The 19,522-nt window shown below is 38.9% G+C and overlaps 1 long non-coding RNA gene across 1 annotated transcript in view; it reads left to right on the forward strand.

Moving 5' to 3' along the window:
* Positions 1 to 14: 14 nt before the first annotated feature.
* Positions 15 to 19,522, forward strand: part of LOC123613417 (uncharacterized) — a 183,666-nt gene continuing 164,158 nt past the window's right edge. The window contains exons 1-2 of the long non-coding RNA XR_006720770.2: positions 15 to 110; positions 1,019 to 1,065. This is a non-coding gene — a long non-coding RNA (uncharacterized LOC123613417). The remainder of the gene's footprint in view (positions 111 to 1,018; positions 1,066 to 19,522) is intronic.

The following is a 19,522-nucleotide window of genomic DNA, read 5'->3' on the forward strand; positions in this document are numbered from 1 at the left end:
AAATCCCGTGCCACGCCCCATCTGCAGCGTCTGCGCAGGTGCAAGCGGAGAGAACCTTGGGCTTGGCGCAGGCGTAGACGTGGTTCTCTGTCTCATCAGCGTTACTCAGGGTTGGTTTTTCTGGGTGTTTTTCTGGTTTTATTTCTTGGTTTGTCTTTGTTTTGTTTGTTTTGTTTTCTAACGACCGTACCTTCTGGAGGAACAGTGTCACTAGGAGGTGAGGCGGTGGAGAGTTCCACGCGTGCTGGCCTAGCCGCGCATCGGCACCTGAAGGCTCTGCCCTGCGGTGCCAGTCTTATGGTTCCAGGAGTTTAACTCAGTGTTGCAGTGCCCAGAAGCATCATAGACAGAATCACAGTTTCTTTCATAGTACAGAGTGACAGTTACTGTAATGGCCTTACATACTCGAACCTTCACCGAACCTTCACCGTGTGCCGGTAGAGTGCTAAATTTTACACGGATTATGTCACTTAAACTCGCCCACAGTCTTAGGAAGCAGGTATTGTTATCTTTTTCTACAGAGGAAAACAAAGCCCTGAGAAGAAAAATACCTTGGCCGCGTGGTAGAACTATAATTTGAACTAATGCAGTCGGCTGCTAAAGTCCAAGCACTTGCGTGTGTGTTTAAATAATGAATTTATATTTTGTAAACCTAATGCCTATTCGTTAAGCAAACAGAAATAATAATAGCCAACATTTGGTGGGCAGTTCTGAGTCCTAACAACTATTCTGTATATCATGTTGTGCCAGCCCATCTTTTCTTGCCTACTTGAGGACTTGGCCATAGGTCCTCTCTTTTTCATTATGTTTTTTCTTCCCAGTTGGACTTTCCCTATCAACAAGTAAACATGCTGTAATGACTTCCATCTCAGAAAATAATACTAACCTCCCTTAACCCCAATTAACTACCACCTTATTTATTTGCTTCCCTTGATAACAAAATTTCTGGGGGAGAAAAAGTTTGGACTTGGTATCTTAATTTTCTTACTTTTTATTCTAACTTTTTCCCCCACTTCAGGTTTTGGTCCCACAACTCCAGTGGAATGACTCTTCTCAACATCACCAGTGAGTTATATCTTGCAAAATCTGTTATTCAGTCCCCATTTCTCTCAACAGTTGACGGAGTTGATTGCTCTCATTGAGTCTCCTTAGGTCTTGGAATGCCACACTCTCCCTTCTTTTCTCAAATCCCTTTGCAGACTTCTGTTTCTGACTGAGCCAGGCAACGGATTGATGTGGGCTTGAAGACTGGCAATGATGATGTCTTCATGTTGCTCACAGTGTAGCCCGTTAGATGCTTTGGGGGCCTGACTGAACCAGATGCTCATTCATCATCACCTCTTGAATAAATGAAATCCCATTTTCCTATCATTTAAGAAAGACTCCTTAATTCAGGAGTCAGGAAGACATCATTCTAGCTTAGACCAATCATGACTGGCTGAAATTAGGTAATCTATAAAGTATCTGAACTTCGTTTTTCTCATTTGTTAACATGAGAAGGTAGACCTCCATTTCAGTAATGTTTCTTTCAAATCTAATATTTTTAAAAAATATTTTAAACTGTTGGCTGAGTGTCCACAATGTGCTAGGCATAGTGGAAGGAATTCAGAGATGTGGTAATTGTCACTCCTCTCTGGAAGATGCTCACAGTATAGTAGGGGATTAAATAAAAACAAATGTAAATTACCACAGAGCTGTATATAAATATTTTGTGAATGGTATATACCCTACACTAAAGGAGTTATGTGATGGGAGGGGTAAGTTTTGTCTTGGTGTTCTTTTAACGTTTCATAGTCCAGGTGGCACTTGAGCAGGGCCTTTAAGGATGGTTAAGCTAAGGAGGAGTGTATTCAAAGGAAGAGGATAGCATTAGCAAAATACACATCAAAATTGAAGTCAGCCTTTAGGAACTGTCTGGATAGGCTGCTGCCTGTACCACCACTGGACACTAGATGTCACAAGTGAAGTGAATTCTAGATGCTCCCTGCTTGTTCGGATAACTTGTTTAAGATTCACAATTCCAGATGCAGATCTGCATACCAGATGAGGTCCACGTACCATGTGCTAAATGTCAAGGGTCAGGGAGAAAAAAATGCATCCCTCATTTTCAGTTTACATAATAAGAGATGGGATTTTGCCTCCTCACATGGATTGACCAAGTGGATTCATCAAGCATAGGAAAGGAATTTAGATGCTGGGAATATAATTCCTAATGTTACTGCTATAATATTACTTCTAATAATAATAATAGCATTTCTGATTATATAATTCCTAATACAATTCCTAGTATTGCAGCTGTTCAAAACTGGGATGGACTGCTGTGGTAAACTGGCCATCATTCCTTCACTATGACTATTCTAGTGGAAATGAAAGGACTGGTTTTCAAAAATGGTGTAGAAGGGAGTGTTGCACTGTACTGAAAGCAGTGTGTATTTTGACATGAACTTACTGAATGATTAAGTTTGTTTTGGTACCACAATAGCCTCTGTCCTCAGGGAACTTAGAATTTAGTGGAAGGGGTATTTATCAAACAATAAACCGTTACTCAGAGTATGGCTTATTCTTTCTTACTCCTTCATATTATTAAGAAAGCTCCAAGCTAGTCTTTTTAGGGCCAAAGAAAAACAAACCCAGGATTCTGAGACATGGAGTTTGCAAATAAGAACTGGATTAATTTACAAAGTTCCATGACTCATAGGGTGGACCAGGATATGAAGTTTTGGAAGTTACACTCAAGGTTGTGGTAATTAAAACCTGGAGAATGTCTGAGACCTGGTGAATCAAGAAAGAGGCTTAGAGAGCCTGAATGCACTAATTAACCTGTCAACTTCCCATTCCACATTTAGGAGTTGATGAGGCTAAAACTGTAAGTTGCTAACTTCCAGAGATAGGATCCCATGATGGCTCTTTTGAGAAAAATGTCTTGATTGTACTAAAAGGAAGGTGTATCTTAAATGAAGGGGCCTAGTGTATATTGGAGAAAAATAAGGATTCAAACAGCTTGTGTGTAATCCTTTCTTGGCACCACGTCACATTACCGTTAGACCCCTGTTAAGCTTGCTTCTTCAGATGATTCTAGCACCTAAGCCAGTTAGAAATAAGACGCAGTGTTTATATCAGTTATGGTTTTTACTTGCCAAGAATAGTACCCACTCAAGTTGGTTCTAGGTGTGTGTGTATATATATATATATATATATATATATATATATATATATATATAATCAAGAGTCCTGATTTTTGCAGCTGTTCACAACTGTAGTTGCTATTCGTGACTTCTATCTTCCAGTATCCGTTACATATTCCTTTTACTTTATGACAGTACCTCAGCTATTTGGGGCTCTTTATCCAGTACAGTAATCCTAATCTACAAAAGTTTGTTCTTTGCTGAATAAAACATATTCACTAGGTATGATACATATTACTCACTATGCCAATGGCTCAGATTTATTTGATCTGACTCAAAGTGGGATGGGATAAAATTTAGGGTCCTGTACTTTTCTCTGAGAGCTTGAAACTGTCACACTACCTTTCTGTATGGAAAGAAGTGGAAACTGCCCTGATGTTGTAATGCTTAGTTTAATGTAATGTACTTCTAGGAAAAACAACTTGGGAATGCATGCAGACTACATTGAATACACCTGTTCAGTCATACGCACCTGTAAGCTCTCTCCTGCCCGTTGCCACTAGGTGACAGCCTTTGCAAATATTTTATCTGAAGGGAACATCTTTCTGTTACAGACATTAGAGTCTGTTGGTAGATATGGTTACCATGCTAGTTTCAGCCAGAAGATCAGCCAAATGCTCATTATTTATTATAATCTACACTCTTAGTCATTTGAGATCATAGTTACTCCTCATCTGGGTCGCTCTCATCCTCTTAACTTAGTTTATGCTATAGACTGAATTGTGTCCCCTGCAAATTCATATGTTGAAGCCCTAACTGTCAATATGTATGTATTTGGAGATAGGGCCTTTTGGAGATCATTATATGAAATGAGGTCAGAAAAGTGGGGTCCTAATCCCATAGAATTGGTGGCCTCTTACGAGAAGAGGAAGAGAAAGAGAGCTGCTGTCTGTCTCTCTCTGCGCCACAGAAAAAAGGCCACGTGAGCACACAGTGAGAGGGCAGCATCGGCAGGCCAGGAAGAAAGCCCTCACCAGGAAAATGGTGGGCCAGCACCTTGATCTTGGACAGCCTCTGGAACTGTGAGAAATAAGTTCTCCATTGTTTAAGTATTTTGTTATTGCAGCCCAAGCAGGCTGTTTATACTCCGTCTCATCCTTTTCACTGGAGAGGCCCTATGACTAATGGTTAAGAATATAGTCTGAGTTCTGGAGTCAGCATCTGGGTTCAACTGCAGGCTTTGTTACCTCCTCTGGTTGCTTTAACAAACTGTTTAGTCTCTCTAAGCCTCAGTTTCCTGGATCACAAAATGGGATAATCAAAGTACCTAATTCAGTAGTTCGTTGTATGGTTTAAGTGACCTAATACTTTTTAAACACTTAGCATAATGTCAGTAAATGGTAGCTGTTATTATTTCCAGCACGGTCTCAGCTCAAATGTCACTCCTTGGGGACCCCTTTTCTGAATCTTTAGCTTAGGGCATGTCCTCTATGTACAGTTTATAGCAGCTTGTACTTATCCTTTGAAACAATTATAATACTTTCTAGTAATTTGTCTAATTTATGTCTGCTTCCCTCACTAAAATGTAAGCTCTCTGAGGATAGAAAAGGCCTATATATGTTTTTCTCACTATAGTTTCTCCCAGCAAGTGTCTAATGTTTGGAATGTGCTGGATGCTAAAGTCAGGTTTGATGAGTGAATGAAAAATGCAATTCATCAGTTCAAGTGGGGAATCTAGAAACCTTCTTTGAGAGATCAGAACCATCACTTGTAAAAAAGAAAAATTACTATTCTTAACCCTGAGTGAAAAATGCTAAAAATTTACTAGTTTACATGAAACAAACTACACGTACCAGAGACAATACACCAAATAGGTAGTTTAGGATACCTGATACCCTCTGAAATTTTTTATGGCTTTATTCACCTTTGACAATATGTGCCCCTCACTTGAACCAATATGTCTTCATGCAGAATTTATGTATTGATGTAATTTCTGTAATTCAAGCATTTTGTATTGTACTGGGGAACTTGGCATATAAAATAACCCTATTGAAGAGGCCTGTAAAGCAAAGAATCCTTGGCTGAAGTAAATGTTCACTTTTGTGTAAATACAGACTTCCAGGTATTAAGTTCTCTTAAAGGAAGAGACACCCTCAATGAACTTAAAGATTTAAAACTCAAGTTTTCCTAATCTTTCACCATGTCTTGGACAGGTTTATCTATTTCCTGCAAAACAAATCTGGCACATGTCCTATTAATTTTCAAAAAAATAGAACATATTTAAAAGGGTGTACAATTTTAGTAATCTTTAAAGTCCTTTGTTTATGTAATGATCAAGTACGTGAGTAAGAAGACTCCACAGCCCAGTAATGGGAAATGTTAGTTATTTGTATTTAAAAGATAATTTTATGTTTTCAGAGTTCTCTCAAAATATGAGACATGAAAAAGTGCTTTGCAGTTTCTTTATACTTTATACAGACAGTAAGAGTTCCCTTTTTTCCTATCATGGTGATAAAACTTTAGGCAGCCCTGATAGTAGATGTGATCCTTTCTTTGCATTAATCATTATTTTACCATTTACTTGCCTCTCTATTATCAGGCCAGTTGCTCAGCCTCTGGCTCATCACAAATGAACCCCATCAACTTCCCCATGATGTGCTGTGTGTAGGCAGTATTTGGCTACTTTTGATAAATTGGTCAGTCTTGTGAAATACTTCCCTGAGCTCGAGTTCTGGAACTTGTCAGGTGTCCTCTCTGACAGTCATGTCTTCCCTTGGCTCTCACATTACCCAACCAGCTGGGGTAAAGCCAGATCCTCCCACAAAGCATGCTTCTTTGGAATTCAGATCTATTGGCTTTTGGCACTAAAAAGCAATGCTCTTGCACTTTCTGTCAGATCAGGGCTGAATAATCTCTTGGGGGTGAGTAACCTTTTAAATGTTGGAAGACTAACAATTTCAGGGATCAGTAGTGCGCTTAGCAGTTTGTAACAAAGATCAGAGGACTACATTGTCCCTTATGACCATGTTTGAATATAGCAAGACCCAGATTATTTTTTCCTTCTTGCAAGTTAATCTGGAGGTTGGCATCACATTCTCCCCCCCCCCCCATGTCAGTCCATCAGTTTGTGCATAGAGCAAATCTCTATGTATAGAAGTATGGTTTCTGAATTACGCTAGCACATAATCATTATTATGTGTGATTGAAGGCAGGGAGTTACCAAAGTGTCTTGGATGACTGTCCTCCTCCCACCTATAAAACTCCTGGCAAAGGGATTAATAGGCATCCTATAAACAGGCAGAGTTAAGCTCCTGAAAACAGCATTCCATTCATAGGGTTTAAATCTCTCAACCAACATGGGAAAAATAAGTTGAAAAAGTAACATCTAATTTATTCTTAAATATGTTTGGAAGGTTTGATTTCATTCCTACTCGCACAAAAGTAATTAATGCTGCATCTATCCTAAGAAATAGAGGTATATATGTTTCAATGAGTGGTCTCCAAACTTTGTTGTACATTAAAACACCTGAGCAGCGTTTATGACTCCTGATGCCCAGTCTGTGCCCAGCACTAATTGAACTGAAATGCCTCAGGGTGGCTGTCAGGCATCAGTGATTTTTAAACATCCCCGGGGGAGAATGCGATTTGCAGTAATGTTTGGCAACCTGGGTTGAAACAGTCACACTCCCTACCACACCAGCTTTCTTCATTGCTTCTTTAGCTCAGTGGCTCTCAGTCTGACTGCTCATTAGAATCATGCGGCATCTTAAAATATTCCATTCGGATCCATTTGTTCTAGGGCCGGGTATATGCACCAAAAATGTTTAGCTGTTCCTCAAGTGACTTGTCATGTACAGCCAGGGTGGAGACTCACTGGGCTAGCTGATCATATGAAAAGGTAGGATAAGGTGGGTCCTTTAGTCTTTTTCTTGCAGTTAAGAGCTTTCTACATTTTAAAATTCCTGTTCATTAGCTTTGTTGAATGACTTTTCTTCTTCAATTCACTAAGCTCTAAAGTCCAACCGTTTTCCTGAATCTATTGGTGGTAGATTACCCAATAAAATACAGGATAGCCAGTTAAATTTTATTTCAGTGAAACAATGAATAATTTTTAGTACAAGTATGTTTATGCAATATTTTGGGTGTATAATAAAAATGATATACTATTTTCTGAAATTCACATTTAACTGGTGTCCTGTATTTTTATTTGCTATATCTAGCAGTGCTAATTGGTAGGAAAGCATGGCTTATTCTTGGGAAAATTAGCAGCTGAATCTGGGGAGAGTTCCATCCTTTTAATCTTCAGGGTTTATGGCCTTTTAGCTCTTAGCCCCTCTAGCTGCATAAGTGGTAGATAAAAAGGCTTGAGCAATTTGGGAATTAAAAACCACTTAAAATTCCCCAGTGAGCCAAGAAGACCCACATTGCCCTTTTACTTAGAGTGTCGTTGGGTGACCAGTAGGGGCAGGAGTATAGGAGAGGTGCGGCGTTATCCTGCAAGAAGGTAGAATATGAAAAGAGGTGAAGACCTGGAATCTTGGGTGTATACTTTGGTTGCAGGAATCCTGGTTCTGCACTCTCAAAAGGATTGCCATTTTGAGCCTTTTCTATGATTTTGAAGTACTTCAGACTTGCTTTAAAAAAATTTTTTTGCAAGTTATTTCTTTCTAATCTATCTGAATATCAGATGCTTGCAGCTTTGGCTGGACTTGAGATAGTTTCCAGGTGAAACTGTTCTCATAGCTTACTGAGTCTGAACTAATGGAAACTTCAGAAGTCCCTGGCAATCCTGTAAGAACCCCCTAATGTCAGGAGGCTTCCCAAGCAGTTCGGATGTCTTTAAGCTTCATCGTCTAGGACTGTTTACCACTAGCTGATTCCTGAAATTTCCTTCCTCCCCGCCATCCCAAATAGGCCTTGAAGTGTAAATAAAAGTCATGGGCGAGTGTATTTCTTGGCCAATAGCAGACTCTGTACAAAGGAAAAAGAAGTGAGATTCCATGATAATTCCCATAAAGCAGGTGTTACAATGACTTTACCAAACTTGAGCCTGACATTTTGATGAACAACTCTTGAGTGCCCCTCATAATTTCCTCCGTGGAGGAGATAGGCCAATAGGTAGTATGTCAAATCTCCCTTTGTCTGTCCACGTTTACTAATGGAAGGAGGTGAAACAGGTGAAGCACATTAACTTTTAACCTGTTAACAATGATTGTTTTTTCCACTAAACATTAGATTAGTTTAAAAGGGAAAGACATGCTGGCAGAGAGGAGACAAAGGGTGATAAAGAGTGATAGGAGGGGGCTGAAAGCTGGCCTGCATCATGGAACATATTTGCAAGCCAGCTGGGCCCACTTTGCGCAGATGTTTTTATAGGAACCAGAGGGAGGGGCACATGTTCTAACGTTAGATACATCAGCACAGCACAGCACTGGAATATTTCTTTGCATGATGCCCCTTTCTCGTGGCTGGAGGTAGAGGTATAGGGTGAGGTTCAGAGGCATCGGGGAATTTTATTGTGCAAACTGAATTCAAGTATATTGCATACATTGATGATAAGGCTTTTTTCCAAGTTCATTTTAAAGGGGTTAATTTACATTTTATGATGCTAAGTCAGAAAACCAAAGAGCTACATGTTTATACACCTATGGATAAAACAATCTAATCATCATCAGCATTTTATTCATAGGTGAGAAGATGTGTGGTTGTTTGGAGGAAATATTTCCAAAATGGACCCCCTTGGGTTTAAATGCTGAGCTTCTCTTAGGGCAGTGCGGATGAAGCCCCTCCTCCCCAGATGGCTGGCTTGGTCTTCCACTTTTTGCCTGGACGTGTCGGTAGCACATCTGAGCAGCATGCATTAAATGGAGGGAGTCGATCTTTCTGTGCAAGTTGGAGATTTGCAAGTTGGTGGCCCACAGTTGTGCTATTTGGCCCACACAGTGCAGGGGGGAAAACAAAAAGAAACTTTGAGCCAAAATTCTATACTCGGAAATTTGCACCCCACCCCCCCACACACACACATCTGGATTGTCAGCTTCCCATGAAAAATCGGAAGATTTGGCTATGCTATGCTCACATTCCTCTTGCCAGCAATGTGGTAGATCTTTGTATTTTTCTGGGCATAACATTTTCCAGTTCACCACAGTCCTGTCTCTCTACCATTGGGTTTATTCATTCAGTTAAATGGGTCAGATATAAGGAGACATGTATATTACCTATTTGTATGGTTCCTATATGCATTTGAGTTTTCCATCCGTGATATGAGGAAAGCCTACATTGTTGCTCGTGTCCTCGAAGCTGATTCTGTTCTTTTTTGTACAAGTGGAGTTCTTAATATTGTTACAGATTATCTAATACTTTGCTTGAGAAAAGAACCTGACTATATTATAGCTCTAAAAAGATTATTTTTAGGTTAGAAAGATTAAAGGATCATTTATTTCTTTCCTATTTCAGTTTAGTCTACTTTAAAGTGTGAATGAATTTCTAACAGAATAATTCTTAAGTTGATTCTCTTCTTTGGCTGTGTTTTCATTAATGGAGAATTAAAGTGATCATTTAGATGAACTCATCTATAAATGGAAAACAGAAACTAGTAATTTGAATACACAGATTTTACTACAGGTAAAATCTAGCAAAGAAATGCTCAACTGTTGACTCTACTCATGTAGAGTCAGAAAAGTTTAACACAAGAAGGGACTTTAGGGATAAAATTTGACTCCTTCATTTTATAGATTAAAAACTGAATTTGAGAGAGGTAAAGCAACCTATTCTGTCCAGTTTTCCCAGCACCACTTATTGAAGAGACTATCTTTTCTGTATTGTATATTCTTGCCTTCTTTTTTGTAGATTAATAGACCATAAGTGTATGGGTTCATTTCTGGGATTTCTATCCTGTTCCATTGATCTGTGTGTCTGTTTTGTGGCAGTACCATACTGTTTTGATTGTTGTAGCTTTGTAGTATAGTCTGAAGTCAGGGAGCATGATTCCTCCAGCTCCATTCTTCTTTCTCAAGATTGTTTTGGCTATTTGGGGTTTTTTGTGTTTCCATACAAATTAAAAAATATTTTGTTCTAGTTCTAAGAAAAATGTTACTGGTAATTTGATAAGGATTGAAATGAATCTGTAGATTGCCTTGGGTAGTATGGTTATTTTGACAATATTGATTCTTCCCATCAAAGAACACAGACACAGTATATCTTTCCATCTATTAGTGTCATCCTCAGTTTCTTTTATCAGGGTCTTATAGTTTATGGAGTACAGGTCTTTTGCCTCCTTAAGTTGATTTACTCCTAGGTATTTTATTCTTTTTGATGCAATGGTAAATGGGATTATTTCCATAATTTCTCTTTCTGCCATTTCATTGTTAATGTATAGAAATGCAACAGATTTCTGTATATTAATTTTGTATCCTGCAATTTTACAAAAATTAGTTGATGAGCTGTAGTAATTTTCTGGTGGTGTCTTTAGGATTTTTTATGTGTAATATCATGTCATTTGCAAACAGTGACAGTGTTATGTCTTTTCCTATTTGGATTCCTTTTATTTATTTTTCTTCTCTGATTTCTGTGGCTAGGAATTCCAAAACTATGTTGAATAAAAGTGGTGACTGTAGGCATTCTTGTTTATGGTCTTAGAGGAAATGCTTTCAGCTTTTCACCATTAAGAATGATGTTAGCTGTGGGTATGTCATATATGGCCTTTATTATGTTGAGGTATGTTCGTTCTATGCCCACTTTCTAAAGAGTTTTTATCATAAATGGATGCTGAATTTTATTAAAAGCTTTTTTTTACGTTTATTGAGATGACCATATGATTTTTATTCTTCAGTTTGTTAATGTGGTGTATCACATTGATTGATTTGTGGGTATTGAAATATCCTTACATCCTTGGAATAAGTCCCACTTAATCATTGTGTATGATCCTTTTAATGTATTGTTGGAATCCATTTGCTAGGTTTTGCTGAGGATTTTTGCATTTATGTTCATAAGTGATATTGGCCTGTAATTTTCTTTTTTTGGTGATATTTTTGTCTGGTTTTGGTATCAGGGTGATGGTGGCCTCATATAATTAGTTTGGAAGTGTTCTTTCCTCTGCAATTTTTTGGAATAGTTTCAGAAGGATTAAGTGTTAACTCTTCTCTAAATGTTTGGTAGAACTCACATGTGAAGTCATCTGTTCCTAGACTTTTGTTTGCTGGGATTTTTAAAATTACTGATTCAATTTCAGTTCTGGTAACTGGCCTGTTCATATTTCCTATTTCTTCCTGTTTCAGTCTTAGAAGATTGTATCTTTCTAAGAATTTGTCCATTTCTTCTAGGTTGTGTATTTTATTGGTGTATAGTTGCTTGTAGTAGGCACTTATGATCCTTCATACCTCTGTGGTGGTGGTGGTTGCAACTTCCCCTTTTTTATTTCTGATTTTATTGATTTGGGCCCTCCCTTTTTTCTTGATGAATCTAGCTAAAGGTTTATCAATTTTGTTTGTCTTTTCAAAGAACCAGCTCTTAGTTTCATTGATCTTTTCTATTGTACTTTTGATTTCTCCATCAAAGTTGAATAAGAGCCTTGCTGGGTAGAGTATTCTTGCTTGTAGCTATTCCTCCTTCATCACTTTAAGTATATTGTACTACTCCTTTCTGGCTTTCAGAGTTTCTGCTGAAAAATCAGCTGATAGCCTTATGAGTGTTCCCTTGTATGTTATTTGTTGCTTTCCCCTTATTGCTTTTAATATTCTCTCTTTGTCTTTAATTTTTATTGTCTTGATTATAACGTGTCTTGGGTGTGTTCCTCTTTGGGTTAATCCTGTATGGGAGTCACTGTGCTTCCTAGACTTGGATAACTGTTTCCTTTCCCAGGTTGGGGAAGTTTTCAGCTATTATCTCTTCAAATATTTTCTCAGGCCCTTTCTCTCTGTCTTCTCCTTCTGGGTTCCCTATAATGTGAATATTAGTGCACTTGATGTTGTCCCAGAGGTCTCTTAAACTGTCTTCATTTCTTTTCATTCTTTTTTTCTTTTTCTGTTTGGTGGCAGAGATTTCCAGTACTCTAACAAGTTTTCTGATTAATTCTTCTGCCTCATTTAGTCTACTGTTGATTCCTTTGAGTGTATTTTTCATTTCTGTTATTGTGTTCTTCAATTCTGTTTGTTTGTTCTTTATATTTTCTAATTGTTTGAAACTTCTGACTTCTCACTTTGTATGTTCATTCTCCTCCTAAGTTCTGGGATCATCTTTATGATCATTACTCTGAACTCTTTCTCAGGTAGATTGCCTACCTCTGTGTCACTTTAGTTCTTCTTCTGGGGTTTTATCTTGTCCCTTTATCTGAAACATATTCCTCTGTCACCTCATTTTGTCTCAATTACTATTTGTATTTTTATGTTTGTGGTAGCTTAGTTACATTTCTTGACCTTGGAGAGGTGGCTGTCTGTGGGAGATGTCCTATGCATCCCAGCAGCACACTCCTCTCTTGTCACAGAAGGGCCAGGGGCCAGCTGGCCCCAGGTAGTGTCTGGCCTGTGCTTGTGGACTTGGTATGCAGGCTGCAGGACTGTAGTTTTCCTGGTCTTCCCCCTGGTCTAATGCAGCCTATTCTTAATCACACTATAGGTTTGTGTCAGAACTGAGACCCAAACCCTTTTTTTTGTTTTTACTTTAACCAAGGTCACTGTTATTTATATTATTTTTAATTACCTCTAAAATTATATAGTCTCAGGTTTATTTTTCAGTTTTCATTATTGCTTATTATTTATTGCAGTATTATTTGTAATAAAAATTACAATAATTTCACCATAAATATATATTTATCAGAATTACGGATGATAAAATTATAACTCATTTCGTAGGTGCTTTTCTTGAAAATTTGAAGATGACTATCAATAAAAAAATTATAATTCTTATCTTAATAAAAAGTCTTCTAAAGAACAGGAAATGCTACATGTAGTTGTCTTTGTATAACTTTAGATGACTTCCCCCCACTTCTTTCCTTTCCTTATCTGTGTCCCAAATTTTCCATAATGAATCTCTATCACTTTCATAATTGTTAGAATTTTTAAACAGTTACATAAAAGGAACAAAGGCAAATCCACTCTGATAAAGTCATGAAGCATTTATGTGAAATTAAAATGTTCACACACCTCATTCATTCCTGTGAGTGGAATGTAAAGACCATTTCCTGTGACTCAGATGTGCACACACAAAGAAAAAGGACTTGACACTTTCCCACAGTGAAAGAAAAATGTCTGGTGGCCATGACTGCAAGGGACATGTGCCGAGGGCTGAGACCTAGGGCACATTCTGAGCTGAATAACACTAACTTTAAAACTGAAAATCCAGCAGTTCCAACTCCCTCAATTACAACCTCCTCACAGCATCTAACTAATCGACTTGGGCCAGTCTTCCGGGATGGACTTTTATTTTCTCAGAGATTCTGAAAGCTGAGAAGAATTTGAATTTTGATTCACGTTTGTCTAGTGTTAGGGAACTTAAAGAAAGGAAATCACCCGACCTCTCTCCCAAAGGCTACTGCAACAGCTGTGTGGTTACCAGGGGAAGAGTTTACTTGGATAGAGAAAGAAAATTCTTCTTTATAAATAATCTGTTTTTACTACTCCTGTTTCTGGGAAACCTGATACATACAATGCACCTACGAGGACTGGAGGTCAAGTTCTGACTGTGTTTTTATTAAATATTTGACTGTTTTATGTGTTGTTGTAATTGACTGAGTTTGAGACCCAGGTGATTAAGGAGCTTGTCTAAAAGGAGCTAGCATCTCTGTCTCTCTTCTCTCTTTCTGCCCTCCTCTCTATTTTGAAAATAGTAAGTTTTAAAATAGGGCTCACTATACTTTCTCATGCTCCTTAATTTTTTAAGAAGGTGAAGCATATTTTGATCTCTTAAGAAGGTGAAGCATCAGAGAACTTCTAATAGCTCATTGTTGATCCATTATTTCATGTCCTCAAGTCCTTTAACGTCCTCTCTGCAAAACTGAGGACTTGGCAGATTCTTGGGGGAATACTATTGACAAGTAGATCGAATGTTTTGTGTCTGTGAGTAAGGCACTATTTTACTTACTCTCCCTTCATTGAAGGGACACAGGCCTGTTTACAAAGAGATTATTTTAGGATCCCAGAGAAGTAGTTTTAATTTTGAATCTTAATAAAATATTCTGTCAACTTTTTCTATCAGCAGTTAACTCTTGGAGGGACTACTCCCTTTTTAAAATTTTGGTATGTTTCTAGATAAGTCATGACTGCTTTTAATTTCTAAATCAGCATTAAAACACTCCCCACCCCCAACACACACACACGCCGCTACCTCTCCCTTATCCACGCCGGTAAACTTTCCTGTTGTAGTTGGGATGGGGCACTGCTGCTGCTGGTAAGAGCTGAACTAAAGATTGTTTCAGGCAAAGTCAAGTGGCACTTCACATGGCGTAGGCATGAAACCCCTCCCTCCTGTGCCCCCACTAAGTATTTAGGTCAATTTTACTTTCTCACTTCCTCAGAGTCAGGAGTGACAAGCTGTGGCTTCAGGCTGAGTAGCTGAGTTTCTGACAGAGTCAGGAGGGTACATAGTAGTGACAAAAAGCACCTCAGTCTAGAAAGAAGAACAATTGAAAAATCCCAGGCTGCCCCATGTACTTCTCAGGTCATTCCTGGAAACAAGCTTTCTCAGTCAGCTCCCACCCCCCTACTCATGAGTCTTCCTGCTTCTCGCCCTGCAGTGAAGCAGGTATAAACCGAAGGACATTTATAGCTGAGGATGTTGGCAAGGAAGATTCCAAAGGGGAAGTTTACCACAAGCTTTAACTTCTTTTAGAAATCTTTGAAAATAACTTTTCAAATAGTTGTTGGTTTAAAATGCTAGTTCTGTTGGAGAGTGAGTGAACACTTCCTGTTATCTTATAATTGAAAGCACTTACAGGTACGTTTTATTACTTAGTAGGAGAAATAGAAAACCCAGTGGAAAATGGGTGTGCAGTTTAGTCACACCCCTGATTGAGTATGGGTTATTAATTGTTTGGTACCATGTGCAAATTTTGAAGGGAGAAACTTGGACAAGCAGTGAACTGAAAGAACATGACTAGGGAAGTAGCCAGCTCCAAAAGTCCCAGCCCGCCACTGTGGAATGGGTAAACCCCACCTCCGGAGACAGAGAAACCTTGATTCTAATCTCAGCTTTACTTCTTTATGGAGGGCAGTCTGAGAGTGGAGGCTTTCGAGCCACACTTCTTAGATCCACATTCTGTTTTCACTACTTGTTCTGTGACCCTCGGCAACCTCTTGGTGTTTCTCTTCTCAGAATGGAGATGATAATACCACCTAGTGCATAGTGTTTGAGGATTAAAGGGGATATGATGTGCAATGTGTTTGGAAAGGTGCTGCACGTTGTATGTCTTTAATAAATATTAGCTGTTATTACTAAAATGTGTCACCTTAGCAAAAGTCAGTCACGTGGCTGGTCCCTGTCTCAGTGTCCCCATATTTGAGGGGAGAAGAGAATCATTATAAGGGTTAGTTGAGAACATGTGTTTTGTTAATTTAATTTTAACCTTTTATTTGAAAAATTGCAAACACACACAAGTAGAGTCTAGAGTGACTTCAGTTTCCAGTTGCACAGGTAAGGAGCTTAGAAGTCGCACTCCATTCTAACAGCAAATAAAAAGCCGAACAAACTAAAAATTCAGCAACTCTTCTTGGATCTGTAGGGAAGGGGAGGACACAGGGCAAACCGTTGCCCCCAAAGTTGGAGAGACAGGTTAATGTAGGGAGGCACGGCTTCCGGGAACAGAGACTCACAAGTGGGTCTGTAACTAACCAATTGCTGGAGATTCCCCGCAGACAAGTCTGAGAGCTAAAAACTTCAGGGAGACCCAGGCGGGCGCTGGGACACAATATTGTAAGATTTATTTCCAGGAGCTTGACCAGGTTCTCACAGTAAATATTAGAGAAAAAGCTCCTCATGCTTCCAGCAGGGGAGGAGAAAGGAACCATTTTGAAATATGTCAGAGCACTGTTCTTTACCAAGGCTTGCCCTCAGGAGAAACTGGTTAACCAGAGCCTAACCAGAGCCTAACCTGCTGGAGTATTATCAGAGCCTAACTCACCCTGGGATGGGAAATACTCAACTCTAGTCTACTCTAGCGGCTTTGTCCCACCTTGTGAGGTTCACAGTCCAGAGACACAGGCTCACTAAAAGGCTGAAACCTGATGACAGGACGATAGAGCACCTCCCCTCCCCCACGCCTCACTGCCGTGTTACTAAAGGCCTATTTACATCGTGTCTGGTACATCGTGTCTGGCTATCAAGAAAAAAGTTACAAGTTACACCAAAAGCAAAAAATGAAAAAAACCCCACAATTTGAAGAGATAGAGCATGCATTAGCACCAGACATGGCAGGGATGTTGGAGTTATCAGACTGGGAATTTAAAACAACTATGATTAATATGCTAAGGACTGTCATGGATAAAGTAGTTGGCATGCAAGCACAGATGGGCAATGTAAGCAGAGAGATGGAAATCCAAAGAGAGAACCAAAAAGAAATGCTAGAGAGACTAATGTAATTACAGTGGACCCTGAACAACACAGGTTTGCACTGCAAGGGTCCACTTACACATGGAAGTTTTTAAATGCATACATGCTATAGTACTACATGATCTGTGGTTGGTTGAATCCAAGGGTGTGGAACTGCAGGTATAGCGGGCTGGCTGTAATGTTATACACAGATTTTTGACTGTACCAGGGGTTGGTGCCCTAAACCCCACATTGTTCAAGGATTCAACTGTAACCCCGCATGCCCATCCAAATTTTAACGATGATCATTTTTTGGCATTTTTGTTTTAACTATTGCCCCATCAGTTTTTTTACTGGGACTTTTTGAGCAAATTATAGATGTGCTATTATTTTAACCATAAATTCTTAAGCTTGCAGGTGCAATAGATTGTTTGCAAGATGGCTGCAGTGATTCTCCTGTGTGCCGCTTCTTTGTTATGTGACTTTGTGACTCCTCCCATTAGGAGGCCGAATCTGTTTCTGGTCTTGTGATGTGCCTTGATTAATGAATGTGGCAAAAGTGATGGTTGGGATTCCAAACCCATGCCTTGTAATTCCTAGATAAAATAATTGTTCAGCTGAATCCAGTCCAAGTGGCTGACTTTACCAAATTGTGAGTAAATAGTGCTACTAAGTTTGGGGTAGTTTATTATGTAGCAAAAGATACCTAACACGAAGATGTGTTTTTTAAAATGCCCGACACAGATCTGCGTATATAACAAATATGTTTTACTTTTACCATCCTTACCTGGCAACTGAACTTACAAGGCATGAGACATTTTACAACTCGGAGGGAGAGTGTCAGTGTGTTAGGGTCAGTATGGAAACAGTGTTTCATGACGTTCTTTCTAACTACAAGCCTTTGGTGGCTGAACTGGATATTCCAGCCTAAGGTCCAAAGAATGTTGATCCTTGATCCAAGCTTTATTGGATGATGGTCTCTTTTGAGAATCTGATAAAACCTATGGAGCTTTTTCATAGAAAAAAATTCTTGAGTACACAGAACCCCTTGCTGCGCGTGTGCGCATGCACACACACACACACACACACACACACACACACACACCTGCTTACGTCATGGGGGCTCATGTACCAGTCAATGTATGGATATAGTTAAGAAACTCTGACCTTGGGTAAGCAGACCCTTACCATGTAGCCTGGGGCTACATGGTCAACTCTGAAGAATCCGTGTGTGACTGTTTGTGTCTGTTTCCATTGCTATTGCTGCTCCAACTACTAATGAATGAGGAGGAACTGTTGGTTTGGGTTTCTGGCTAGGTTTCTGGTTTAGAGTGTGAAAGCTTCTTGACTAATGCTTGGTTTAAGCAGGTTTATTTCAAGGCCTTTCAAAGCTTTCAGCTCATTCTTCCCACTCCCAGCCCAGATCTTCCTTTAGTCTGAGTTTGGGGTGATAGAATGTTCTAGAACTGGGCAGCTCCTCAGCAAAACCTTAGCTACTGCACCTCACCATACTGCTGGCACTGTCCGATGTGCTGGATGCTTCCATGTGACTTGGCTGTGCTTTTCTGCAAGACTACTCAATAATTCATTTGGCTTGTGCCGAATGTAAATATTTGCCTTGGTTCTTATTTTATCACTGCTTGATTGTTTTCTGTGCTGTTTACCACACACTAGTTTGTTCCTTATCTTCTTGATAGAAATGGCCAGTCCTTTGGCCACTGAGTCCATCCTTTACTAATACCCCTTAGGGCCCAATACTCTCCAGGAATGGTCAAGGATGAAAGGAAGCAAGGAGATGCTGAAGAACAGAGAGCCAGCACAGAAACTCAGGTGAACTGAGAAACTGGAATGCCTCTCAGATTGATATCAAAGTAACTTCACTGTCTGTAAGAGAGATAAATGAAAGATATTTATTATTAATAAATACAAAGTAGTACCCACTCTATACTTATTCTTTTTCTCCTCACTTTGTTTTATTTGTAATAAAACTTAGCACGTTGCCTAATAACACACATTTGTTTATTGTTTACTTTCCTCCATTTTAATGTGAATTCCATTAGAACGCAGACGGTGCCAAATCCCTGAAACAGTGGCTGGTACATAATAGGTGCTCTGTAATTATTTAAATTACTTTTTTATTTAATGAATAGCTGAACAGTTGAATGAAGCAATGTTAATAACCTGGCATTTCCCAAAGTTTTTCCAACATTGGGGTGCATAAGAATACCCTGGAGAGGGTCCTTAAAAGATTAAACTGTTTGGCCTATATCTTTAGAGACTCTTATCATTAGTATGAAAACTGAATTCCAGAATCAGGTATCTGAACTCTCCAAGTGATGCTGTGCTAAGTGGTCCAAGGAAAGGGCTTTGAAAAAGCTGTCTTATGTGACATATATTCCCTCCAAAAACGTACACCAGGAACACTTAGCGGAACAGTAGAGTTCCATCCTTTGTCCCTGGCAATTTGGGATAAATAAAAATATACTCAGAATGTTAAAAAAAAATCAAATAGATAACTCATTCTCATTTAACATAATTTTCTTCCTGTTTTCAACCCCATATTTTCACTATCCCTTTTTACAGGCTTTTCTGAGATACACATCTCACAAAGACTGAAAATTTCACTTTACTAGATATTTCTTCCAAACTGAGGAAAATTTAGTAGCATTCATTGAGACTATAAAAAGAAATGTTTGGAGAATTGTCAGAGTCGCTTTTGCCATTGGAGTCTTTAATTTAAAGAGCATATAGGCCACCAACATCTACAACAAAAAAATCAGTTAAGCCTTGAAGGATACAATCGAGTAATTTATTAAACAAACATGCAAAAGCAACATAAATTGTTAAAAATATTTTTAAGTTTTAAACTTTTTTACTTA

Source organism: Camelus bactrianus, chromosome 22, assembly GCF_048773025.1.
Source record: "Camelus bactrianus isolate YW-2024 breed Bactrian camel chromosome 22, ASM4877302v1, whole genome shotgun sequence".
Taxonomy (NCBI): Eukaryota; Metazoa; Chordata; class Mammalia; order Artiodactyla; family Camelidae; genus Camelus; species Camelus bactrianus.